The sequence below is a fragment of the Coturnix japonica genome, chromosome 3, assembly GCF_001577835.2.
Source record: "Coturnix japonica isolate 7356 chromosome 3, Coturnix japonica 2.1, whole genome shotgun sequence".
Classification (NCBI taxonomy): Eukaryota; Metazoa; Chordata; class Aves; order Galliformes; family Phasianidae; genus Coturnix; species Coturnix japonica.
This window is the reverse complement of record NC_029518.1, coordinates 89,832,760-89,849,754: the sequence shown is the minus strand read 5'-3', so window position 1 is coordinate 89,849,754 and position 16,995 is coordinate 89,832,760.

Below are 16,995 nucleotides of genomic sequence, written 5' to 3'. Positions count from 1 at the left end.
CATTCTCACCAGTGATGAACAAGAGCCTGCATGTCACGCTCATAATTATCCTCATCAGTGAAAATGACCAACTATTGCTGTTGTCACTGCTGAAACATAGCACTCACGGCCTCACCATGCTCACATCCATTGTTTGATCTTCATAAACATTCAGCAAACACTGATGAATGCTAGTGGGTCGCATTTTTCTGCATGGAGAAATTCAGTGACATGCCTTTGCTTTTGCTTACACACTCCCATGTCAGGCGCCATTTTGTCAGATTGCCCCTCTGCTGCCATCTGTCACATGGCAGCAAAATGTAATGGAGTACTGGTGGGAAGATTCAGTCTATTTTTGCACTGCTAATATCTGTCTATGGTGTCGTGGGCTAATAAAATGTAGGAGGCATTTCTTTTGGATAAAACCTTATATATGGGAATATGAGTATGATATTCAAGGTTAGAGAGACAGTTTTATAAAAACATATGCACACTTATGTAATAGAGCCACATTTTTTTTTCTATTTTGCCCAAATTTTGTACTATTTTAAAAATTTGTTAATATTATGTTGTACCAAGTGCATATCATATAGTAGAACAGCAAGACAATTTACTTCACAGAATCACAGAATTGTGATTCAATATATCAGTTTGTTCTTGCTTCCTCTCACTCCCCTTTCTGTGTCCATGAGAAATCTCAGTCTTTAAAATGTTATAATGTTCCCAGTTTGCAGTAAGTTTTCCACTGATGGTATTTTGCAGCTGGTAAAAGCCCAGTAAGTGAGGTGTAAGTATGGCCTTTTAAAATTTACATTCATTTTAAAAGTACTGAGGGGAAAATGTCAAATTTTAAAGTTGGTAATCTTATTTCCACGGAGAATAATAATAATAATAATGTCTCCCATTTGCAAATTAGAAGTTTATCTATAATGAACTTTTTAGTTTATCAGAAATGAATAATTCAGTCATAAAACATCTCCATGCCAAATATTCATAGCTACAAAGGTCAGCCTTGGATATGCATGTGGGCATGTGTGTGGGAGCACATACAAAAGCAGGGTTTATAAAGCTACACAACTGTAGCAAGTATAAAATCACCCTCATTACTAAAAGCTGTACAATCAGAAAGAAGGATTTTCACTGAAAATCCATTCTTTTGTCTTATAACACCTAAATTAACAATTACCAAAAATTATGCATTTCACATTGAGGAGAATGTAGTCTAACGCCTTAAAATCAGAACATTGTATGCTTAACTAAATAATATTCAAAAAACAACCATGTATGTGCTTTTTTCCCCACTGTTTTTTTATTAGTTTGTCATCAGACCATCCATTGACTTCATAGATTAATGTCTGACAGCTTTATGTAGGTAGTCCTTCTACAGATAGATTTTCCAGCAATGGTTATAGAACAGTGTGTGGAAAGCAAACGTATCATTGAATGGTTTTCATTTATAACAAAGTGGATTTTTACTAATCCAATCATTGCCTAAAGGATAGCATTAGTGCCAAAGCTGGTGCCAAGCTCTCCTAGCAGATCTTGGAAGAATCAAATCCAGGGTCTTAAAGAGCTCCACATATCCATAAAGATTCATTAGCAATGCTTTTCTATTGGGATAATTTTAGTAATACATGTAGCTAAGTGAGGCAAAAATACAAATGAAAAAACTCTGAAAACCTGGATACATAATCTATATAAGGAACTTACGTAGTTTCTGATCTCATTCCTTAGTAAAGCCAGGAAGTGGCTTATTCTTTCAATAAATAATTTCTTTCTTTCATTTCGCCAAGATATCTGTATGTGTTGTCTTTCACTTCTAAACTCCCAGTGCTGAATGTAACTCAGAGGATGAAAGGTCTGTAAGAAGGGTAACACCTTCTATAAGAAAGTTAACCTTTGTAAAAAAGGTATAGTAATAAAAAAGTGTATTTGAAAGGAAATGTATTAGTAGAGAGTTTCATGTTTTGAAGAATTTTACCTCATGTTTTGAACTCTTTGTAGAAAAGCTGCAGAGCTCAATAAACAACTGTCTACCCAAAGTATCACATGCAAGAACATACTGCTTATTTTAACAACAGCACAGATTGTGTGGGGGAAAACTCCTACAGATTTGATAAATAAAAGAAAGGTGGAGCGTAACTTTACCTCTGACATTGTTGATGCCTGCAGTGACCATCCAAACAGAGTTCCACAACATGATTCCTAAATAATTTCAGAGTAAAACCACAGTCATTTCCATATATACTCATTTTGTTTTAACTTTCAAAAAGGAGCCTTGTTTTTCTTAGCTGCAGTTGACGAACGCCTTTTTTCATTAGCATATGAACTACTCAAAGCAGTTGAAATGTCCCAAGGAATTCAAAATGCATGTTTACTTTTTCTGTTTTGTATTACATAAAGTGTGTGGCTGGTATCTATGAAACAACAACAACAACAAATCCTTGAGGAATAAGAAAGAGCTCAATTCTAATTAGTGATTTATTTATTTTTTTCCATCGCTGTGATAAAAATTCTAATTATTTGAATTTAAATGTACAAAGATACACTGGAGTACAATTTCCAAAAGAGTATGAACAACTTCAGAGTACGTAACGTTCCATTTTGCCCAGGTTAGTGGTGGTGGTAAGTATGGCTTTCTTTTGAAGAATTTTAATTTTTCTTCTGTCTCACAGTACTGGGCCAGCCTTGATCCACTTCCCTGACCACCTCTCTCATTTTAATCATATCTCTCCCATCTGATTAATATGGCATACAGTGCAGCTCTTATATTCCTTATCTGAGTGTATTTAATGCCTGTGAATGAATTTGCTTTAGCACTGCAGTGTGCCAAATGTGAGTTCACAGACATCAATTTTATATGAGAACTTCCTCAACATTTTCACAGTGTCATAAACAGCGGGTGGAAGGAAGTTTTTCAGAAGATACTTGACAACCAAGAGTCATTTTCTGCTGTATAGAGCCAGGAGGGTTTAATTCAGTAAGAAACTGTTCTGTGGAGCAGTCACTACCAGGGGCTAAATTTCCAATTGGTGGATTCCCTTTTGAAGATTCGTGGTTTCCAACTGGAGACACCAGTGGCAGTATGCACACTGCATATTTGGAAGGAGGGTATAAATGTACCACTTCTCTAAAAACTTCTGTCTTGCTAAACTTCAGATTATAATTGCTCCTCTCATAGGATTTAATGCTTTATTTATATCTTTTCTTGCTGAATACTTCTAATTTCCTTTCCAGATAATGAAACTCTGCCCAAAAATTTTCTCCATATCACCTTCTGACAAAAGCAGCCAGTTGAGACCTGCCCATAATGGCACTTGGTTTCTTACTATTGAATACCTTAACTCCCAGATGCAAGATATAAGGACATGGAGTAAAATCAAAACAGAATTGCCTGAAAGGCTGACTGAAAGTTGTAAATATCAGTAACCCCTTTAAGTATATTGCTCAGCTGTACGTTGTCATAATTGCTCCTTATCTTTCAGACTCAATTATAGCTATCAATAAATGTTTGCAATTGGAAATATGTTTGCTGTCTCCTGACCAAACTGTGACTTGAATTGTAAAACCTATCCAAGGTCTGGACAATAACAAAGATGACCTTTTGCATGGCAGTGCTTAATAACCCTGCAGGCACCTTTATTAATTGAGTTGCTTTTGTTTAACTTAAAAAACTCTTCTGGAGACAAACTTCGGGGAGGAATGATAACTCAGTTCTCTGTTTATCCTGAAAGAGATGGCTGGCTGCAAAGTGATTTACTTTCAGGAGAAGAGTTGCAGTCTGCTCCAACAGACATACTTTGTAACTATGATCTGCTTTTCGGGTTTATGGTTCCATTATTATTATTTTCTCTGTAATTTGACTTAGAGGTCAAAAATGCCATTCTAAAACATCTCAAATATGCATAAGAACTTAATATTCCCATCTGCTTCCCATTATACTCTACAAGAAGGATATTTAAGTATGTAACTGTGCACAGGGTTGTTTGATATAGAGAGGAAAGTATACAAAATGGATTATTTTCATCAGTTTCTTTCTCCTTCAGTTAAGTATACAGTAGGGAGAGTGGATTGTCAGTCACAAATTTGAGACAGGTACTCAGGAGTATTCTGAGACTGTACGCTGGGTCAGGAATCTGAATTACCTGCACTGAATTATAGCCAATATCAAGTCTGCTGTTTAGTGTTGTAGATCTTAACATAAATATGCATTCAGTCATGTGGCATTTTGCTTTATTTCTTTCATCCTTGAGAATGTTTTTATTTGCTGTTGTTTTCAATTGCACTTCAACTAAAAATATTTTGACATGTACTTGAAATATTTCTCCTTAATGGCTCTCAATTCCAAAGCTAGTAGCATTGTTAAATGTTGAAAATTCCTGTTTTATTAATGTTTTCTAGAGTTAGTTAATCCCTATGATCCTCCTGCCTAAAACGGCTGTGGAACAGATATCTGATGAATTTCAAACAATGAAAAGGCCAACACCTTAGCTAAGCTGCTGTTCCATGTCACGTTTAAAGTTCATGAATTTGCTTCACACATTTGCCAGATTAGGGTAAAAACAAAGAAGCAAGATTGAAAAGTCCGTGGTTGTATATTTTAAGGCTCCTAGAAATATATGGAAGAAAAATAAAGCATGGAGGAATGTCTTCATCACTGATTTCTGCAATTTTGTAATCCAAATGCTAGGTAAAAACAAAACAAAACAAACATTTGTTCTCTTTCATTATGAAAATTAGAAGAAGCTGCTTTGGGGTTTTATCCTAATCCATTTTTAAGTGTGTAATATTTAATTACACTTAGTAGTCAGATATCATTAACCAAGCAATTAAATGTGTTTGTTTTAGCCAGATGCAAAGGATACATAGTTTGTATACTCAGTTTCTAATGATTATTGCTGTGTCTTAATAAGTATAACTGTATAATAAATGGCTTAACATAATATATCAAAATACCAAACACAGATCTAAAAATTTAAATTACATTGAATTTCTAGATTGCCAAACTTGATACTTGATTTCAGTTGTGGGTAATTTTACCAGGATTGGACCACTGTATTTTCAGCAGCCTTTTGCTTTTTCTCTGCTACTTGCTTACTTGCTTCCTTTCCAGTTTTTGTTGTTGTTTACGTGTTTTTTTTTTCTTCTTTTTCCTTTTTTCTTCTTTTTTTTTTTTTTTTTTTTTCAGTGGGAAGTGAGAGGGAGTTTTATTTATTTATTTATTTATTTTTAGCTGAGTAGTTTGCTCAGTAGAGCTACCCATAAAGCACACAAAGAAATGGCAATGCTATCTTAATTTGTCTTTTGAGTGCCCAGACTTTTGGATATAGTTATATTATTACATACTATTTATTTATTTATTTTTTCTTCTGAGCAATATTTCATTCACTTCAGATTAAGGACAGACCTCGGGGAGTAGATCAGGACTGTGCAGTTACAGAAAGCCCCCCTTGTCACTGTCACTGCCGAAAGTTGTTTGCAGCAGAAGGCACAGTGTAGTGTTAAGTACAGTGAGTGCAAAAGAAAAATGTTAGATGGGGTGGAGTGGTTTTGGGAGAAGGCAGCAGAATGCTGCAGCAGGTTTGAAACATCCTACTTTGAAGGGCCAAATGGTTAAGGCAGTATGTTGCATTAACATAATTTTACTGTTTCTTGTAACCCATTCCTTCCTTCACAGACCAGATATTGCTCATGGATTTGCAACGTGTCATATAGACACACACATGATTGTATATGATCGTTATTTTCTCACTGCTTGCATTGAGACTCCAGGGTCTGATTTGCAGAAACTGTGTTCACTCACAGCTGCCACTGCTGTCCATAGGATGCTGCTTTGAACATCTAATCTGCTGTATAATTCTTAGCACTCCACAAAATCAGATTCTGTGTATCTCTGATTGAATGAGAAAATTAGTGGGCACTTTGGTTGTTTGTATCTCTGTGCCTCAGTTCTCAGTCTGTAAAATGGAGATGACAATTTTGTCAGATGATTGTGAAAGTGAAGCTATTAGTTTAAGTAAAACACTCAGATCCTTCACTGATGAGTACCAAAAGAACAGCCAAAGGAAATGAATAACTCTGTATTCAGAGCAGGCTTTATATGAAGTGCAGCAAGTAGTGCACTGAACTACTTATTAAGTATAAGCAAGAAAATAGCTATTGGATAGATACTTGTTACACAGACAGGTCCCAGTCTCTGCACTCACAGCAGAAAGATAGAAAAAAAATACTATGTGAACTTGTATTTAACCAGTGCATTAAAATCAAAATACATAATAAGCATTTCACTGTTTCTGCTTTGGCAATCATAATATTGACATATCCTCACTTCCAGTGAGTTTCACTTTGTGCCCTTGTTCTTTCTGTCTGTTTCTTCAGTGACTTTGCTGTGACTTTTCAGTGATTGCCATGACTTTTTGGCTGAATTTTATTTCTCTATAAACAGATAGAAAATAGTGTTTGGAATTACTTATGTAACACCTACCTGTTACCTGTCTGGGCTCCTTTGCTTAACTTTGAAGACTGATATGAGCAGAAAGTGGACAAAGTCTGTGTTTCTCATTCATCAAATCCTATGCCCATTTTTTTCTTAATCTGTTCCTCATTTTCATAGTTTTTGATTATTCATTTGAGAGATTAATTTCATTTTCTGCAATCTTAATTTTGCTTGTGCAGTCCAGTGTAGGATATTTATCCATCTTGTTCTGAGAATAGAACAGAATATTAGGAAAAAGACTCTGTGGCAATCAAAATGGTCATCTTAGTGCATGTACCTATGGATACCGAATATAATTCTGTTTTCACTTTGAAGTTTACATAAGCACTGTTGGTATTAAAATTGGGAATATAATCAACAAATCTCTATAGAAACATTTCATTGAAATAGTTACAACAGTTGTCACCTGCAGAACTGTTCTTGTTGAAATGAGAAACGAGATCATAAACAACCCTTCTGACAGTGACATGTAAATACAAGTGTGGCACAACCAAGTCAATAGAAAAAGAAGGGATTCACCTTACAAATCACAGGCAAGCACCTCTAAAAATACAGCACTCACTGTTTTTTCCCAAGTTCTTACCATTATCTTTCATTCTGTCATATGTGGTAGAATAAAATGATACCTTTCATGTTGATTAATTCCCAACAGAGAGCTTATCTAAATTCAGCAAGGAATTAAGCAGTGTAAATAGGCATCAAACGTCTCAGAATTAGCAACACTTGTTTATGATCTCATGCAGTTTCTTTCCAACCTTGAGTAACCAAAATGTGTATGTTATCACATTTAATTTGCCAGTATTAGATTAATTTTACTAAAATTTAGAAGTCTGTGTGTATGTGTACATCTCTGTTTCCTTTGTAGTCATCAAGCACAGTTTTAGAATCCAGTGTGTCTAGTACATTGCCAGATGAGATAAATGACACATAGAAATGCTTACTGTTTATTACAAGGTGAGTGAGCAGGTGCTGAAATGGGCTACCCAGGCATGTGGTGGTGTTACCATCCCTTAAGGTGTTCAAAAAAACACTTAGATGTTGTTCTAAGGATCATCATTTAGAGGGGAAATATTGGTGGAAGGTGGAAAGTTGGATCTTGGAGATCTTCTCTAATCTTGATGACTCTATGATTCTATGATTCAATGAAATCAGGAAGTCTAGACAACTAATTCAGACTGAAAAAAAATGTGTGTTTTCATAATTGAAAATTCTAAATTCATAATTGATCACACCACACAGCTTGGTGCCCTCCACAAGCTTCTCGAGTGTGAACTCAATTCCACTGTTCATGTCACAGATTAAGACATTAAAGAACACTGGTTCCACTACTGATCCCCAAGGGATACATCTTGTCACCAGTCTCCAGGCAGATACTGAGCTGCTGACAACTACTGTCTGGGTATAACCTCAGTAGATGCTCTAATTTCTCTTTATTTTTCTTCATGTGGTAATCTGAGATTAGCAGTAAACACATCAGGAAAACAAATCTCTGTGTAACATGATTAAGTTTCAGGTATGTGGAGATATATACAGGGATGTGTTCAGTATATACTGAATAAAAAAAAAAAAAACAAAAAAAAAAAGAAAAAGAAAAAGAAAAAGAAAAAGAAAAAAGGAAAAAGATCATGGTAAAGAAAATGAGTGTAGCACATGCTTGGATTTGTAATACTTCAACTATCTGAACATCCTAAATCTCATATATATTCTGTGAATACCATTAAGGATCCAGACAGTACTGATACTGGTGTCTCAGATATTTCAGGCTGAAATATACATACTAAATTTAATATGGGCAGGTTATGGTAAAAAAAGGCTTTCTTATGCACTGCAATAAATGCTGACATGTATGATCCACAGGAAAAGATGAAGAAGGAAGAGGGTCATATTAAATGAGACAAAGGCAAATCAGACAGTCAAAGGCTAAGGTTTTGAATGAAAAGGTAATAAGATAGGCAGGCAGAGAGTGGATTTTAAAGGAACAATGATAATAGAGGCAGTAGGGAAATGTGCTCTAATTCAGAGCTCTGCAGCTACAAAGATTAGAATGCAAAAGCGATAACAGTAAGCAGTTTCCATTCAGCGCTTGAAATTCTTCTTTTCTATCCAGGCACTATTACTTATCATCTATTTTCAGTTTCATATGCCTTTGCCCCTCTGTCTGTCAAGCTCCTTCTCCCTCCTTTTTTTGTCAACCTCTTCAACTTTCATCTTCACTTTTTATTGTATTGTTTTCTCACTTTCATTTCTTGCAAACTGGCTCAGTCCTCTGGTGCACATTATGAATATGACACAGGGGGCAAATGTTTTGAAAATAATATTTTCAAATTTTGATTTTTTTCATCATTTTTTTTCTATAAGTTCCTTTTCCAAAGGAGATTTTCAGCCCTTCTTTTCTGTGTCATTAGCTTAGCTCTTAACTCTGGTGATTCAGAATAGAAACCTGAGGTATGAGAAAGACAGGTCCAAACTCCTGCTCAAAATAGGACCAAGATTATAGTTAAGGTAGGTTATTTAGGACCTTGTTATAATAGTCTTCAAGGATGGATGCCATTCTGGGCAGCCTGATACAGTGTCTGATCATCTCGACCTGGGAAGGCTGAGTAAAGACTGAGGCAAAGAAGACAATGAGTATCCCAATCTCTTCATTTTGCTTTGAACAGAAAGTGAAAAACGTTAGTTTCATATACAAGAAAAGTTTCATCAAGTGAGGAAGAAAAACAAACAAAACAAAACAAAACAAAACCATTACTTTGTTGTTTCGTTTGGCCTCAAGATCCTAATAATCACATATGGTTAAATGTAAGTAATTTCAGAATCTAATGCCCATTACTGATCACATGGACTAAACCACCACCTTGGAGAACTGGCTTCTAACAGACTTTGAAACTGATCATGTTTTCTAAGTTAATGCTGTGATAAATTTCTCAGAAACTACTTTGCCTTCTGCAAGATATGACAGAATTTATACTATATATAGAGAGAATGTATTTGTATATGAGAAAACTGACATTTATTGAGTTTAGCATAATGACCTGACTAAAACTGTAAGAAAAGAGTAACTATGGGAAAATAAAAAGTTATTCTAGGATCTATGTACTGAAATATTCCAGGTTTTCAGGAGAGGGCAATGCTTGCTAAGGCAACAATATTTCATTTATTTTGCTTTGAATTCTACCTAGATTAGTGCAAAAACAAAACAAAACAACAAAAGAACTTCAAATTTAAGATTTAGATCAGATACAACAAATACTTGGCCCTGGACGCCTACCTGTGTGACATGGTGTAGGGAGCCTGCTTTGGCAGGGGAGTTGGACTCGATGATCTCTAGAGGTCCCTTCCAACCCCTACAATTCTGTGATTCTGTGAAAGTCACAAAAGAAAAGTGTGTTTAAGTTTTTACATAGCATATATAGTACTTACTTCAGTATTTTTAGTACATTTTAGGTACAGGTGCAAAACATTTTGGCAACAGACTGCCAATACTTATAGGTTTTTCACTAAGAAACTGTTCCAAAAGCAGGCAGAGAAATGCAAATGTTAATAAATATTGTACTACCTATAAGAAGAAACATTTGCTTCTGTTTAGAACTTATGATTGGAAGTTAATTGATCCATAGTTTTGTTTTTGACATTTAAATTAGCTCAATACAAGACTTTTAGAAAGTGAACTGCTAGTTACAAAATTCCAATCAATTGGTAGAACCAATAAGGGTAAAACAGACAAATAAAATTTGACCTGTTAGATGCCTGCTATGCGTCATATTATGTACTCAGGAGTTGAGGTCTCAGAAAACAAAGGTCCTTTCTGTAAATCTGACAGCAAAAACTTTCATTTAGCATAAAACATCTGTAAAAACAGGCTAGGCAGATCACACCTGTGTTTTACAATAAAAGCATTTCCTAATTCCAGGGATGTACTGAGAAATTTTAAGTGATTTTTTTTTTATTTTTTATTTTTTTTTAATCACATAGTTCAGCCAGAAATTACTGATATAAAACCTAGCATCACATGCACTGTGTTAGAAAGGAGAGAATAATAACCACAATGGTTCTTGAATCACTGATTTAAATGTTTCTGGAAGAAAAAAACAATAATAAATCATAACATAAAATGATTTATAAGTTTATTTATTTTTATGGAATTCTGTTATTTATTAAAAATAAATAAAATAATAATAATAATCTGAGACATCTTCTCCATTAAAGAATAATGTACTCTTCTGCAATACTGCCAGGTGTGTTCCACAGCAGTTTACAAGTATACTGCTGAAACTGATTGCCTTGTACAGTGAACCGGTACATATGGATTGCAACATTGCTTTTAGAATCATAGAGCAGCTATAGCAGTAAGATATCTCTGGAGATCATCTGATCTATTTGCCTCTCAGAGTAAATCTAGACTTACACAAAGCCTTGCAGAGTCAGCTTTCAGTTGCTCCCAGTGATGGACAGTTCATAGCCTCTCTGGGCAACCTAATGTACTGTTTGCTTATGCCTGTGGTGGAAAAAATACAAATATATATGAAATTTCTCTTGTTGCATTTTTAATAGATGCCACTTGTTATTTTTCCATTTACTTTCTCCATCTTCTACATATCTTCACATTTGATAGATGTCTATAGGATAGTTAACTCTCTTCAGATATTACTTCTCAAAGCTGAACAAATCTATATCTTTTATCCTCTCCTTACATGTTACGTGCTCCAGACCACTGACAGTCTTGGTGGCACTCCCCTGAACCCGATTTTATGTCTTTTGTTGGATTGCATTCAGACATAATTGATCAGAGCACGCAAATGCCATCCCACAGGTGTGAATAGAAAGAAAGTGCCATTTGTAAGCAGCTGGCATTCTTTGCTGCAAGGCAACACTATTTTCTCAAGTTATCTTGTTCAGCAAGATGCCCAGGTCCATTTTCTGCAAAGATGAACAGTCTTTCTAGCTCAATGGCCTCCAGCCCCCTTCTTTTCCAGGGCTTTATTACATCACGGATGAAGGATTCTGCATTTGCCCTTGCTGAGCTACAAGGGGTTATTGACAATCCACTTCTCAGGTACCTTGAGGTTTTGGAGTACCCTCCACTGTCTTGATCTGTTTTTCCATCAGTTCTGTGTCCTCTACAGACTGGACCATTACTGAAATCTTTAAAAAAAGTATTGGTACTATCTTTGCCCCTAAGGAATTTCATTGGTAGTCAGGTAAGACCTAGAATGCTTGTTTATTATCACAACCCTTTCAGCTCTATGGTCAGACAGTCTTCAAACCACCTTTTAGGCTATCTATCCAGTCCAATTCTCTTCATTTTGTTTACATGAGTATTATGATCAAAGGATGTTTTTGGATGTTAGAGTTGTGTCAGAAACATTGCTAAATATGAAGTAAACAATGTCCACTCCGCTTTCCTCTCTGATAGAGATAATCACAACAGAGAAGGACAAGGTCTTCTCTGGGCCATACATCTTATCTCTTGGTGTGTGAGGGAGAATTATAAGCTTATAAAATTCTTTTGTTTTTTTGTTTGTTTTTTGTTTGGTTTTGTTTTTTCATTTTGAAATATCTGAAATCCTGTGAGGTCTGTTTTTAAAGTATGAAAATAGGATTAGATAGTATGTGGTCTTGGGAGGTACAAAAGCATGAGTGACTCTCTGAAGACACAAAGGTCACTGAAATAGTAATGGAAGAACCAATTTGCTATTTTGGAATGACCCTGGGGTGAGTTATCCTCTGAAGAGCAGCTGAGTTACATCTCTAGAAAGACTAGATTGACTGCAAAAGGGAGTCTGAGAGTGGACAGACAATTAAATGAATGGGTTTCTGAGAAGAAACCAAGAAAGTATGTCCTCTGTCAGTGTAAATGTACTCTGTTTAAATACTGATACCATTATCACTTCACTATATGAGATTTCCTCTGTCGAAATTACTGTCAAAGGAGTGCCTAGGAAAGAACAAGGGATTCATAGCTCAGCTCCCTGAAGTTTTCCACATAAACTCCAGAGCATGGGTTTTCAGTGATATCGTATGTTCCCTTGGTCGAAACGGGGTATTGTCAGAATCAAATTTGTTTCTTTGCATCTAAACAAGAAGAGTTTAATGTTTCTTTAAGTTATAACGTGGACAAAAAACTTGAAATCACTGATCTAGAGAAAGGCAAACTCAAAAGCTTTAAAATTCGATTTAAGAATTATACTGTTTAAATCAAGACACTTTTTTTAACAGGGTGATTATTGATGATTTGATCCAAAATAGTTCTGTAAAAAGTATAGAGGTAGACAAGAAGCGGGAAGTCTACAGAGTGGAGCTGGTGGAAAATCAAGTGTGAAATTGGCAATTTTTTGAGTTACATGGGGTCTAGGGCTTTATTGTTAGACATGGTGTAACTGGAACTGAATTGCTGAGGCTATGCTGTCTAAACAGCAGCTATTTTTCATGTTGGAGTAATAGGATCTTGAACACAGATTTGAAAAATGTGAATAATTATGATTTAATTGTAGTGAGCTAGACAAGACATGACCAACAAATAGCTTTGACCCATGTACTGAAAACTTTACTATGTGTGGAGATAAAATGGAATGTCTCATTGCCTAAGCTGACTAAGGATTTTAATCCTGTCATGTCAGCACAATGCAAAGATGGGACTACAGAATTATACAAGGACTGTTAGTAAGACAGATTAATTCCTCTTGCTTGGGTTTACTCTGTAGTGTTCTGATAATACTAGCCTTATAAGGAGCACGAATAATCATACATGAATGGAAAGTACTGAATTAATAAATGATTGCTGTTAATACACCATCAGAAAATCAGGAGGTATGTCTAATTTGTGGTAAATTTATGATACTTGTTGTACTTATAGATTATGTTTAAAACAGGCCCATCTCTGGCTATCAAGAGAATATTACTTAAATTACTAGATAAGAGCAGTAAGTATGAAATCTACAAGCATCTTTAGTTATTCTGTACAGTGAGAATACAGTTTCACAATGATTCTTACTTTCATTTCAGAGGTACATATACAAACTTATCTCATTGCTTGTTTTGCCTATAAATACTGAAGCTAATGTATGAAAGCAACTCACACAGCAATTTTATTAATAATATAAACATGCTTAGATTTAGAATCAAATCTATAATCATAAGAAATAGCTGCAAATTTGTGTAAACAAATTATCAAATAAAAAATTGAAGACTCAAACTGCAGAAGAAACTGTATTTTGTGTGTCACTCCATTTTTTTTTCTCCAAATTATTCTTTTCTTGAAAACTCAATGCGCATATTCACCTGGGTTGGGAATAGAAAAATTCGCCTTCTATACTGCATTTTAGGTAACTGTTTTACTGGACCAAAGATCATCTAACAGCTAAATAATGACACCACAATAACAAGATAAACTAAGAATATTGTTGTACAGTTTTTAAGAAGAAGAATCAATACAGGCTTCTGATAGAATATCATGTCTGTGCGCAGCACCCATCATTCTCTCCCTGTAGTTTACGAGGTTATCAATGAAGCTGTCAGTTGCAATGGTGCAGTTTATTTGAAGGAGCTGAAGCTGCATCACCAAACTGTCCACAAATCTGGGAAACTGCCAGGGGAGAAAGCAAAATGACTGTGAGTCTAAACACTGTCAGGATAATGTTGGAGATCTCGATCCATACTTTGCCAGCCTTCCCCTGTTTTCTGAAGAAAGTGTGCTTTGCTCAGATTCTTTATATAAAAATAAGTGTTGCTGAAGACACAGTTTTGAACAGATAAGTCTTGCAGTGATGGGGAATGTATGAGTATCAGACAAAATCTTTGATGTAGTTTCCTCTCCATTATGAAAAGGAAGGGAAATAAAGCAAATAAAACCCACCTCTTTCCTTCCCAAAGCCTCATCTCCCAGTATCAAGTCTCTGTAGACTGAACTATGCCCAGGTAGATATAATATAAATTCACAATTTTCTGTATTTTCTTCTGAACTTTGTTTAATTCTTAGATATCTCAGTGGTGCAAAATATTAAAAAATCACTTGAAAAAAGAAAAGGAAATGTAAGCTTTATGTAATATACACCACCCTAGTAAGTAATTTATGGTTGTATTGCATTTTTTTGACTGTTTTAAACACCCAGCTTCATTTTTTTGTTTCTGGTGAGTAATAAAGAAGGATTTTGATTTACCTTTGTTATACTATTAATTTCTGCTATTTCATTCCATGTCTATGTCTAAATATAGTATAGTATATAGTATGATTGTATATGTCTATGTTTGTACACTATAATATTATATATTTTCTAGTATATGTCTATGTCTAAAGGTAGCACAGTATATAGTATTATAGTATATGTCTATATACTAGGAGAGTATATATTTACTAGTATATGTCTATAAGACAGTATATGTATATTGTATGGTAGTACATATCCTGGTGAGGACATGGGTGTTGATGATTGGAACTAACTAACCTTTAATTGTCAGTAAAATGTAAAATAAAGGTGTTATAACCATGTCTGAAAAAAACTAGTTTTCCTTTTCTGCTGAGGCCTTCACATTCTGCAGCTCTTTTGTCAATTAGGAATACTTTTTGAGTATGTCCTTTTGGTTGTGGAACCTTGCTTTCTGATGGACATCAATGGCTTTTGCTCAATAACACAGAAATTTCAGCAGCATTTGTGGCAGCTTAAGCATATAATTTCTGTTAATGTTAATGGGAACTACATGCCTGATCTAACATGCACAGCCCTAAAGCGTTCAGTTTATCTTTTTGTTTCAGAAGTACATTTGTGATATTGCTTGTCAGAGTGAGTTGATACACAATTTTACATTTTTTATACAAGCAACTGCCACTGACATTTTTCTGCTCAACTCATGTCATTATTATAAATAGCTGCATTTACAACTATTACATGAACATACTATTTATACAAGAGGAGATGGGGAATTTAAGCCAGTGTTTTCCTGTGAAGGACACAAGAACAGAAGCACTGTTTCTCCTAAACAGATGGGATCAAACGGTGTAGGTTAACGTATATGTTCAGTAATGTCTGTCCTTATTCTACCCTGTGGAACCCACCTGTATCTGTTTTCAGTAACATGAAGTGCATTTTAAGAGAATCTGGAAAGTAAACATACAGCCTTACTGATGCCAAATGTCCCTTGATTGAGGCTATTGGAGATCTATGGATCTGTAGCTTTTCTGTGCAGAATGCCTCTGAATTCTTTGTTTTGCAGGTCAGTAGGGTTTGTATTTGTATTTTATTTTATTTTATTTTGTTTATTTATTTATTTATTTTTCCATTTGCACAATGTACATTCACTACAATTTTACTGGTAACTCAGCAATTTAAAGACAGCCTGGGCTATTCCTAACAGATGTTCCTTTCTATCTGAAGGAGAAATAAAATGGTTTTCCAAGCAGAGTTCAGTTCTTAAGAAATGAGGGGCAGTTCAGAATTGACACCATGACATACTGGCAGTCTCCTTAAAGACTGAGTGCTATCTGACGTGAGTCATATTCTCACCATGAAGAGTACTACTCAAGAAGATAATATTATGTATTACAAGATACTTCTAGAGCTCCGTATTTTTTCTGATTTATTCATCCCTATTAAAAATTCATGACAATACATGCTGAGTGATTATTCCTTCAGAAAGAACTAGCGCTGACTTTTCAGATGCGAGTGTAGCCATTATAAGGGCAAGAAACTATTTTATATTCAGAAGATATATTAATTTACATACACAGCTTAATTCAATTTAGGTAACTAAGCATTAGTTGTTACAGTTCAAACTAATTACCTTAGGCTCCTATATATGGGTGTTGACTCATCTTTGGGAATTCACTATCTCCACTGACTGAGAGAGATTTTTAGGTGCCCACATTGGATAAGATAAATTTAATGCAGTTATTTTAAGCTGCTAAGGGCTGATAGTCATAGGTCAACTCCCCTGTGTCCTGAAACACTGGGGCATAAGGCAACTCAGCTGCCGACACCATTTGGATAAATTTGCGTACTCTGACATGACATGTCTGGGATGAGTGTTAATGTATTCTGCCTCTTGGGTGGCTTACTAGCCTGTAGGCATATTCCTACACTTCTAACATGTTTACTTTTACACCATCCTGGTTTGTACTGTAAGTAGAGCCAATTTTATTGATAAAGCTGTATAATTTGATCCTGTTGGGTTGGAAACTAAGTGTAAAGGCACTTCATTTGACCATTCAAACAGATTTATTTTACTAGTTGGAGACCATTTAAGACTACATTCATTGCATATATTACAACTTCTCTGCACTATATGGATTCAGACCTTTCTTTCAAGGATTTAGGTGGAAGTGTTCTATACTGATGAAAGCATGTTCTTACCCATATCAGGAGAGAGCTTGTCAGGAGATTAGGGATCTGGTTCTTGTATATACATCTTGAAAATAATTTTTGCAGCCAAGCATTTCAAATCGATTTGGCTGTTTCACTACTCCTCTGTTTTTGTATACTAAAGTTTGTCAGCTAGGAAATTTTTTTTGTTCTCTTTCCCCTGGACAT